The sequence below is a fragment of the Lynx rufus genome, unplaced genomic scaffold (assembly GCF_022079265.1).
Source record: "Lynx rufus isolate CCGP_SWC_20201006 ecotype Redwood Valley unplaced genomic scaffold, mLynRuf1.p SCAF_15, whole genome shotgun sequence".
NCBI classification, from domain to species: Eukaryota; Metazoa; Chordata; class Mammalia; order Carnivora; family Felidae; genus Lynx; species Lynx rufus.
Window position 1 is genome coordinate 28,954,050 of NW_025814829.1, and position 10,057 is coordinate 28,964,106.

Sequence of the window (10,057 nt, forward strand, 5' to 3'; positions counted from 1 at the left end):
CCTGAGACGCTTCAGAGGAGAATCTGTCATCCATTGCAGGAGACGAGGAGGACAAAGAAGAAGGGGGAGCAGATAAATCTCTTTCCTTCTCTCGTCCCTCCCTCACCACCCCCTGGACACTCTGTGCTACAGTCATCCTCCAGAAGAAAAGAGGAAGAAGAGATCATGGTAGGCTTGATATCACGGAGGGAGGAAACATGACAACCTGTGAAAGCCATGGGCATACTTTTTCCTCCTGGGGCCCAGGGGTCTGTGCAGGAGAGGAGAAGGCCTAGAATGGCCCATTCAGCTGTCTCTGTAGGGTGTGAACAATGGCCTAGAACCCTTTGGTGCACCGTCTTTTCTAGAACATTTCCTTATGTCCCCAAACATAAGCTTTACATATCAGGGACCTGGGAGAAGGGGAACAGATGCGAGAGGAGTACTGCCCAAGTGTCCAAGGCTGAGTGCCCGCGGTTGGCCCTGAATGCCCCACCGGGAAGGGCATGATGCAAGGGGGGCAGGGGTAGGCTGCAGCACGGTGCCAGAGCACTACCCTGGATTCCCTTCCTTGGCACTGTGACTGATGCCTCTCCCCACCCATGGAATGAGGTTCACCTTCACCTGTGAGTGGGAAGCGGGCAGGGGGAAGCTGTGGGCTGTAGCAAAGGGTTTGGGGTGGTAGGGAAGAACTGGGAGAGAATCCTAAGGAATTGAGAAGCACGCGGAAGAACCCCAGTGACCTCTCACTCTCCTTCCTTTTATTCCCGGTCCACCCCCCTCCCCCGCCCCGTGCCCGTGCCCGCACTGAAGGTTGGGTTGGAATATACAGAATACAATTGTATCATTTGTTCTCTGAGCTCAGGGAGAGAGGAAGGTAAGGAAGAAGCAGGGGAGGCTGCGGGGAGTAAAAAGGGTTATACTGAGGAATGATGGTCGGGCCATGGCAGATTGGGTACCTTAATAATAATAAGAGCTACAATTTCCTGAGCTGTGATCACAGCAGGCACGGTACAAGATAGGCTCTCGTGTCATCTCGAGCTCCCCTGCAGGGCGGTCCTATTAGCTCCATTTATGGGCAATGAAACCAAGGCTCAGAGATGCCACGTGACTTGTCCACGGCCACAGCAGCAGAGCCACGGTTCAAATCCAGGTCAACCTGACTCCAAAGCTTGAGCCTTTGACCATTCTGCTCTACTGCTTGCAGAATTAATGGAACGCTTTCTATGTATTTTGGGGAGGGGACAGGGCGGACGTGGCAGCAATGTCGGGGTGCAGTTGAGGTTGCTGGGGTGTCGGGAGGTGCCCCCTACCTTCCCGGGTGTCGATGACCACAGGCAGCAGTGTGTGCACCACTTCCTCCTTCAAGCCTTACGAGTTGGCAAAGTTCCTGTGGTTTGATTTCTGGGGGCCTCCTGTCTTCCTGGCCTCCTCCTGGTGTCTCTGGTGGCTCTAGGATCCCCAGTATATTACAAGGAGACGACAGCTGGGGGTGCCGACATTTTTCCCTTGCAAAATGAGGGGCCTGACTAAACAACTATCCACGTTCAACATCTGGAGGTTCGACTCCTCCCTGGTTGACAGGGAGCTTCTGGGGACACATTAGTGACACCGACAGGCTTTCTAACGGTGGGAAGTGCGGTTCCCTGAGGCATACAGTTTCCTCCTCTGACATCCTAAGGATGTCTATTTCTCCATTTCTCTATTCCCCGGATGAGACTTTTGAGAATCTGGGAGCAAAGTGATTTGCCCCAAGTCACCCGGTTCCCCAATAGCTGAGCTCCTGGCACCCAGCCCGGTGTCCTCATCCCGCACACAGTACCGCCTCCCACAGACCGGCAGGGATGGCACCTTTCTCCGCACGAGTGTGCACCCCTGGGGGTGGGGAGCTTCGGCCCCCACCTGAGTCTTATCACCCAGGAAACGTCCTGTGATGGAATCATCCGGCCCTCCACAGACCGGTGGGGTGCTGATTGCAAGACTAAGCGGGGCCTTTTAACCAACATTAACCTAATTGCTGAGTGATAGATGGTGTGGCACAAGCATATGGCGGGCCATTACCGTGCCCGCTAACCCTGCCCGCACCCGGGACACTGCACTGGCCCGTGTAGCCAAATTCATCTCTCCCGGACATCTGTAATGATCATGCCTGCTGCTGTCTGCCCGGGCGGGAGGCTTTAATGATGCTAAAAACTCTGAAGCCTCGAGAGTGGTAAGGAGCCTGGGGAGGCTGGAAACCAGGGCTGTACCAACTGAGGTGTGGAGGGCCTGCTCCCTCCTGCCCACACCGCGCCCCACACGAAGGCAGCGTTGGTTTTCTGGGGTGCCGGGCCACCAACCTCGACCGGTCACCTCCCCGGGCTCCCTGCATAGCCTCACTTGTGGATTCTACGGGCGCTTTCCCCCCCGGCCCTGGGTGGGGGTGGTGCATTTGATTCCAAAGATAGAATACTTCCTCACATTCCTATGGTACATCGCAGTCTCCATTTTCTCATCTTACTGAATTTCCCCCCAAAACCCGTACCGTAGGAATCACGATTTCCATGAGGTTGATGAAGGTCAGAGAGACTGACAGTCTGCTAAGGCCTCAGGGCTGGTCAGTAGAGCAGGCAGCACTAGAACACGTTTGAATTCCAAATCTCATGAGCTCTCCGTGTCCAGCTGCCCAAGAGTTTGCACTTCTCAGCTCAAAGCCATACCCAGTGGTCCCCCAAACCCTTTCCTTTGGAGTCCTGTGGCATCTCACCAAGTTGGAGACTTGACTTCTGTCCGGAGGCCCAGGGCAGGTCCTTAAAGCCCAGGTGGATTCGGGGTAGGTGGCACCGAGGGTCTCGCCCAGCCTGGCAGGGCTCTGACCCGGAAGGACTCTACAGACTGTCCCGCCTCCTGCCCCAGATGCGTCCACCTCCTCTCTGGCCCCACAGCCTCTGTAGTTTCCCTCTTCTCTCCCTCATCTCTTTCCTGTAGCCCCAGCCAGTCCTCCCTCCAAGATTCAGCCCTTGCAGGGAGAAGGTTGTCAGGGGAGGAGCCGGTCTGAAGGATTAGAACGGCTCCTTCTCCCCCGAGGTGGTGAGCGGACATCAATGGGGTCCTCAAAGCCTGGGAAGTCACTCCTCTGACTCTGACCCTGCTCTGGGCCCACACCGGAATCGTGGCCCCTGACCCCGGAGGATCATGACATTTTCAGGCCATTCTTGTCCGGGAGTCTTGCCCTATCCACTCTTATGAGACAGGGAGACCTGGAGTGGAAGTCAGGAGACTCGGGTTCCAGCTCTGCCTCGGCCACTTGTGCACTGAGTGAACTGGGGAAGTCATTTCACTTCCCCAAGCCTTTTGCCTTCTCCTGCTTTGTAAAGGGAGATAACAGTCTCCACCTCTGAGTCCTTTCCAATTAAAAATGAGAAAATGGATGAGAAGGGGCAAGGGCTGACGGAAGAGAAAGTGATGTCATTTTTCTGGTGGTTACTAAAGGCTGGGTCTGGGCAGGTCAGGGGGAGGGCCTGGGGCTGCGGGGGGGTGGAGCTAGGGCAGAGAAGCCCCTCCCACAAGCCCTGCTCTGGGGCTCCCCCCTCACACCCCTCCCCCTCGCACAGCACAGCTGTGTTCCCAGCAGGACTAGGGAGACTTGACCCCACTTTACATGACAAATCATCCAGAATGATCTCCCTTCAGTCTCTCTTTGGGATTGGGGTGGGGGGAGCATCCCTCCTTCCAGGCTCCTGCCCCCAGTTTTGTGCCCATCTCCTGCCCACCAACTCCACAGCGGTCACCACTGCCAAATGAACACCCCAAATTGGAACATATGTCACTCCTGGAGCCCCGTTCGCCTGTCCGCGGCTACATGCCTATTTTCTAATTTCCAGCTGACATTTCCCTTAGTGAAATAAATGAATTTGCTCCGGCGGAGGCCCTGCTCGGATTAAGCTGCTGTCAGAGCCCCATGAGCCAAACAAATTGTTGCCCGCAGCCCACTGTGCGGGATGCATTCCAATGGGGGCTGGCAGCAGAGGGGCCGGGGAGACCGAGGAGGAACCTGGGCTGGCTGGGAACGTGGCTCGGTGGCCAGGGCAGGTGAAGACTGAATGAGAGACAGTGTTGTGCTAGGAGTTCTGATACCACAGGAGCCAGGGGACAGGGAATCACACACACAGGAGCCTTTGAAAGTGGAGGTGGGGTAGAAGAGGGCCCGGGGAAGGCTTTTGGGGGCAGGGTCCACGGGAGCAGAGGGGTGGGAGGGAATCCTGGAGAAGTCCCAGAAAAGGGAAAGGGGCAGCCCCTACCCTGAAGCTCCATGGGAAAAGGGCGGGCCAGAGCGGGCTGGACTCACTGCTCAGCGATGATGTAATCCCCCGGCAGGGGGGTGCAGGGCACCCCAGCCACCTGCACGTGGTGGGCGATCTCAGAGAAGTCCAGGCCCAGGTTCACGCCATGGATGGTCACTCGAGTCCCTCCTTCAGGTGGTCCAGACACCGTCAAAATCTGCGGGAGGGAAATGGGTCACAAACCTGCTGGGCCACAGAGGCAGAGACAGCCGTGCCCCGTCCTTCTGCGAGGGAGGCGGGGGGACTTCGCGCACACCTGGAACGTGGGTGCACACGGCATGTTTTCTCCACTTTATAGCCTCTCTAGGGTCCTGACATCATTTCACACGACTCCCTCAGTTCTTCAGGTCATTAATTCTTTCAAGCATTCATTTATTTAAAAAAAAAAAAAAAAAAAAACAACAACAACAAAGATCAGAAAGCACTGGACCTGAGACAGAAAATCCTTGTTGGGAGATGTGCTGCCTGAATGTGATCAAGTCACAGTTGCCCTAAGCCTCAGTTCTTCTTAGTTGTGAAGGGCGGGGTAGTGGCACGGATCATCATCTCTGCCAGCCTCGCTCTGGAGCACCAAACGGGGCGTATTTGTGAGCTTTTTGTAAACCAGGGAGGGCTTTGTAATTGTCACGTGCTATTACTGCCACTCCTACAGGCTTGACACCATAGGGGTAATGGTGAATACACAGGACATCAGGAAACTTGCCCTCCAGGAACTTCTGGTCCAGGAGGAAGAGATAAAAAGGGAGCCATACCTAACGCTCCCTGATGCAGGGCACGCACACAGTGGTAAGGTAGATTCGGAGGGAAGCTGCGGGAGTCCAGAGGAGTCCAAGATTAGGTGCTGCTTCAGGGGTAAGATTCAAGATGGAAAGTGTGTTGGACATGGGCTGCAAAAAAACACAGCCCAGGATGCATGGCAGAACCATGAAAAAGATAACTTTAGGATCTCCCAAATTTTCCTGGCGTCTCATTAACGAGGATCATGTATCTAGTTATTCATTTCCTAATTCAGTCACCAAATGCTGTCTCATTTTGCTCGAGCCCAACGGGCAAAGGAGCAGCAGAATCAGGCTCTCCCAAGGTGTAAACTTCTCTCTGGGATTAGATCAGGCTCTTGGAAAAATGCCGCTCTTTGGGACAGAACAGATAGATCCCAGCGAGTAAGTTCATCCTTTGTGGTCCACAGTTATCTGAAGTAGGAGGAAATTAGAAGTGAACTCAATCACTGGAAGCAGGCTCAGGGTATCTTATACGCAGATTCTCGTACAACTTATACATACAGTTATAAAAAAGTCCAAGGCTGTTTTCACTACACCGTAAGAAAGGCCAGACAGGGAGGGAAGGAGAGAGGGAAGGGTGGGTTTGTCAAGGCCAAGAGTCCACCAGAATCTCCCAGATGGAGCGTCTGGGCAGAGTTGCAGCCCGGGGCCTCCTGTGCTTGAGCCCCACTGGGAGCCTCCCATTAAACCCTGTTCATCCTGGTGGGGCACCCAGTGGAGCCAGTGTGCCCTGGGGCAGAGATGACAAGTCAATACAATGACATGCTATAAAAGGTTCTGGAGACTTTTCCCTCCTCTCTGTTCCCCAAAGGGGCACTGCGCTCTTCCTGCGATGTGGGCACCATGAGTTGTACAACCATCTTGGCCGTGAATCCCCAGGTGACAGTGGGCAGAGAAGACACGATCGTGGGTAGGAGGACTGGAACAGGCCTCCCTCTCTGCCAGGCCCACTCCTGGGCTCTCGGGAAGTTGGCTGCACAGTCAGGATTCGAACTCAGACTTCCTGACCCCCACCCTCTTCTTTAGTTCTTATATGGTGGAGCCTCCTTCCCTCCCTGGGGGGAGGAACTCTCTCATCGGAGGGCCCATTTCACCCAAGTCACCTTGTCTGAGGCTCTCACTCCCTTTTCTGGGAATAAAATATCCCACTTTAGGAATAAAAATAAACAAGATCCATGAAACGAATCAAGGGTGGGATAGTGGAGGCAGCTCAGAGGCATCTCTGTGTGTTGGGCATGAGTGGGGGGAAGCAGAACAATTTGGAGAGAGAGAAGCTGGCAGGAGGAACAGGTAGCCCCACAGCTTTCCTGTCCCTGGGGATTCTGAAATTAACCAGAACCGGATCTTGGCTGTTGCACCCTCCCCCGGTGCCATTTCCTCTGCAACCTGGGCCTCCCGGGCTCTGTGGACCCTTGTTAATGAGGACCAGGGAAGGGGATGTTTCCACGCCCCTGCAGGAGACATCAGTAGGAAAGAATTTGCTTTGAGCAAATCTGACTGCCCGGGTTCTCCTTTGATCCACTTGAATGAGCCCCACTGGCCCCTCTCACCCCTCCCCCAGCCACCTGGAGGACAAGAACCCACCTACCAAAAGTAACTGGCAAAACTGTGGGGATTGGTTTGCGCTCCTCCCCCCACTCTTATTTTTAAAAATACATTCTTTTGCTTGCTGCAGTTAATTACAACCTTTCAGAAAAACTGTGAAACGAAATCTTTCTGGAAAAGCTAAAAATATTTCCATCTTGCAGGTAGTGCGTGGGGATTGGATTGTGGATAGTTGGCGGCATTGGCAGCTTCTGCGAGGCCGCTTTCTTCAGCTGGTAAGTCGCTGCAGTGTCCCCTTCTGACATTCAAGGGCTGGGGTCCGAGACATGACCAGGGTCACTTGGAGGGGTTTGCAGGATCCTTTTGCCAACACAGAGCTGCTCAGAGGCATACGCCAGCTTATATGTTTAGAGATGAAAGATTATTATTATTGTTATTATTTTTTTTGTTATTAGCAAGTGTTATAATCTTGGCATGAAGACGCATGCCAAAGAGATAGCTAGTCTGGGGTGTGGAGACACCAGCCTGATCACTTCTAAGCTAGCTTACCAGCTGCTGGAATCCGAATGTGGAGAATCAGAGTCCTCCTAGGTCATTGGCAAATACCTGGGGAATACTGGGTCCCCGGGGTCTTCTTTCCCACATAGCATATGCTATGCGCCATGCTGCCAGCACCTGGGGCAGGTGGCAAAGGAGTTAGGGGTCAAGGCTCTAAGTAAGCACCCCGTTCTAGGACTTACAAGGGACATAGCTTATATCTTCCTTGCTTCGAACAAAACTGATGTGTTCAAGTCAGGATTTTCCAAACATAGATGAGGTGGTGAGCATTTGATTTGCAAAAGGATTCCCAAGGTCTCCATTAGGGATGACTTTCAAAATCTATATCATTGGCACAGACCTCTCTCCTGAGCTCCATATCCATATATCCATTTGCTACTGGACATCTCTACTTCCCCATGTGTGTCCCTCAGGCACCTCAAATTTCACCATGTCTAAAAATGAACTCTTAATTTTTCCTCCTTCCACCCCCAACCTGATTATCCTCACAGATTCTCTTTCAAGGTTAATGGAATCACTGTGCACCCAGCCAGGAACCTTCCAAGTGGTTTCAACGGATTCCTTTCCCTCCCCTACCACGTACAATAAATAACAGTCACCAGGCACTATGAGATCTTACTCCCTGGCATCTTTTGAATCTGTGCCCCATTCTGTCTTCCTGAGTCGGTGTTGAGCACAGCTCCCCTACTTCCCACTCACGCTAACGGCGAGGGTTTCCATGTTCTCCCATTAGATCGAACTTCCTCCTACCACCAGGTGACCTTCACGAACACATACTTGGGCAGGTTACTAGTTGCTTGCTTTGAAAACCTGTAATGGCTCTGACCACGGTTAAGGCAAAGTCCCTAATTCCTGGCTTGGCACTTGTCCTTAAAGGTTTTTTTTTTTTGTTTTTTTTTTTTAATTTTTTTTTTCAACGTTTTTTATTTATTTTTGGGACAGAGAGAGACAGAGCATGAACGGGGGAGGGGCAGAGAGAGAGGGAGACACAGAATCAGAAACAGGCTCCAGGCTCTGAGCCATCAGCCCAGAGCCCGACGCGGGGCTCGAACTCACGGACCGCGAGATCGTGACCTGGCTGAAGTCGGACGCTCAACCGACTGCGCCACCCAGGCGCCCCTTTTTTTTTTTTAATACATATTTTTTAATGTTTACTTTTGACAGAGAGAGAGAGAGAGGATCCGAAGCAGGCTCCAGGTTCTGAGCTGTCTGAGCACAGAGTCTGAACTCATGAACCACAAGATCGTGACCTAGCCAGAGTCACATGCTTAACTGACTGAGCCACCCAGGTGCCCCTGTCCTTCAGGTTCTGATCTTCATTAATTCTTCAGTCACATCTGCTCTCTTATACTATGCCCATATTCTACCCAGATACCAGCGGTTCCTGTCCACGCAATGCACTTCAGAAATCTCCGTGCCTTTGCACCTCACTTGCTCTCCCCCAGCTTAAAATCAGAGTGAGTCAAGGTGGAGGTCTGGGCTCAGGGCATAAAGGCGCAGAGAAAGGTATCCTGCAGCAAACGTGCCCTAACGACCTGAGGGCTTCGAGGAGACTCTGAGAATGAGTACAAGGGCCTTGATGTCCGTGTGGTGGTCTGGGGTGGTAAAAACCCAGGCATCCTATTTTCCTCGTTTTTCCCAGGACCAAGTATTGGGGAGAAGCTACAGAGGGGAGGCTTGGTGGAAAATGATGTATTCTCCAGAGAGAACGTGAACAGGATCTTTTAAGATACCACTTCAGGGGCGTGGGGGAGAGGGGAAAAACGGGGGATGGGCTTTGAGGAGGGCACTTGTGGGGATGAGCACTGGTGTGGTACGGAAGCCAATTTGACAATAAATTATATGAAAAAAATATGTACCACTTTGGACCAGGCAACGGGGTCCCAAGTCTACCCTGGAGATTGCCCACAAAGGCTCTCTCTCCCAAGCAGCGTTAGATTGCAGAATGGTCAGTGTAGCATCTGCAGAGCTCGATTCTCTTGGGAGAATGACACGGGTCTATAATGAGGCAGGTTGGTGGAGTCCTCTGCTGGCAGAACTACAAGGAAGGCCTCCCAGATCAGGCAGTAGTGGGGCTCCAGCAGAGGTGAGGGTGAAAAGGCAGGGCGGGAGTTAGATAGATCCCCCCACTGACAGAGGGGAATCAAGACAGGGCTGGGATGGTGACCAGATCCACAGGTCTTGGCTTCTGGTTTCAGATGGCTCTTGGGCTGCTGGCTACTGTGGGGCAGGGAAGAGAGCCCATCTGAGACTTGGGTAGCGTCTGTGCAGGGAGAGAGTAAGACAGACTAGAATTTGAATTTTCCCTCTGACAGGCATGAGCTATGTGACCTTCAATCTCCATGTCCTTATCAGAAAACAGATAACAATGCTCCACCTCACAGGGATGTTCTGAAGGTTAAGGAAGACAACATCTGGAAAATCCCTAATATGACGGTGGTTTTAGAGGGCGGGTCTTGACAATTGCAATTTCCTCCCTGGTGTTCCCCCTGCACCTGTGCCTTCCCAGATCACAAAAACATGGGATTGGTGGTGTTGGTAGGGAGCTTAGAGATGATGGGAATCTTTTCTGTTCCTCTGGAAGGAGGCCAAAGGGACCTGGGAGCTTAGATGCTGGAGTGATGGGGGTAGAGAGAGCTGCCCGTGGGCTGACAGGAGAGAGCCTGAGCTTGTCCATGCTGCTGAGGACAGGACCTTGGCTTTGGTGGACTCTGGGCCCTGCACAGAAGCCGACTCTGAACCAGACATCACCCTTTCACCCAGAATAAATTGGGGGAGGACACAGGCCCTGTCTGGAATGGTCTTCATTCTTTCTTCCCTCCCTCTTTGCCATTTCTTTTTCCCCTGGCAATCAGCCATTCTGGGGTAGGCACA